Here is a 1,616-nt window from a genome sequence, read left to right as displayed (position 1 = left end):
TTATTTATGTCTTAAGATCATATTTTCAAAATATAATAATAAATTTTAAAATATTTTTGATATATTTAATGCATTAAAAATATAAAAATGTTTAATTTTTCAATAATTTTTATAAAATATTTTTTTATGATATCCTTAAGATATGTTCTTAGGATACAAGTTAGCAAGACCCATAATAATATAATATAATTAAAGATTAAGTATTATTTTAATCTTCAATATTTGGATTAAATGCTAATTTAATTTGGTCCTTAACGTTCTACTTTAATTCTAAAAAAATTCAAGCAGATTCAATATTATCTTATTGTTAAATTTACATAAATAATTAATTGAATGAGTGACATAGACATTAATAATATTATTATTAAGTTATATTTTTTTCTTGTGTTAGAGAAACATAATCAAAAAATTTTTGTAATACTTCTTTTTCTTAATCTTCTTATTATAAAAAAATTTTAAATTCTATCAATTAATCGTCAATGCTTCAAAATTAAAAAAAAATTCTATTATATGAATGATTATTTTTTATTTATATACTTAAATTAAAGGGCATTTTACTTATTTAAATAAAATGGAAGAATCCTTTATCCAAATGTGCAAAACAGATAGTTGTTACGTGTACGTGCAAAAACCCTTCGTCAGCATAGGGTTTTTACACATACACGTAACAACTATCTATTTTGCACATTTGGGTAAAGGATTCTTCCATTTTATTTAAATAAGTAAAATGCCCTAAATTAAATGTTATTTGTTCTTAAATATGCTCATTGTGAATGTCAAATTTAATAGTAGAACAATGTTAAATTATTAAAAATTTTTTGAAATAAAAATTTAAAACTTTTAAAAAATAAGATAAGATATTTAAAATATTAAAATTTAATTCAAATATTAAAAGTTAAAATAATATTTTATCCTATAATTAAATTAGGGTAAAAAACGCATATAAACAGAGGACATATTTTAATTACGCAATTCAGCCAAATCAAATTTTCATTCATCAATCAACCAAAACACACTATAATGTAATTCGATGCAACAAAATTCGAATTAGATTTGTTCATAATTCGAATCGACTTAGCTCGAATTATGACCAATCATTGCGCACAAATAGATCGAATCAAGTTGCCACGAATTACACAACCATAATTCGAATTTAGTCAATTCGAATTACATGTATTTCGTGAATAGTATCAATTCTAATTACTCTTTTTTGCATGTGTGCCACTGGCAGAGGAGAGAGACTTAAAAGTGTTGAAGATGAAGGATCGAGAAGCTGATGACAAAGCAGCGCTCTGCCTCTCATCCATTGTTCTGTATTCTATCATAAAAACAATTAAGAGTTAACTGCGAGAGTAATTACGTATTAATTAGAATTTTTATTTAACTTTTATTATTAAAAGAAATTTAAATATTTTTATTTAATACATATAAATAAATACATTCAAAATTTAAATATTTTATATTTTTAATAAAAAAATTTAAATTTATAAATTTAATATGTACTCTTAAAGTACAAAATAGATAAATTCTAAAATTTATGTTAAATTTAACAATTTAACCATTTTAAATTTTATTATACTTTTATATTTTATGTACTTAATTTATATTTTAATTTT

The sequence above is a fragment of the Arachis duranensis genome, chromosome 6, assembly GCF_000817695.3.
Source record: "Arachis duranensis cultivar V14167 chromosome 6, aradu.V14167.gnm2.J7QH, whole genome shotgun sequence".
In the NCBI taxonomy this organism is placed as follows: Eukaryota; Viridiplantae; Streptophyta; class Magnoliopsida; order Fabales; family Fabaceae; genus Arachis; species Arachis duranensis.
This window is presented reverse-complemented; position numbering follows the sequence as displayed.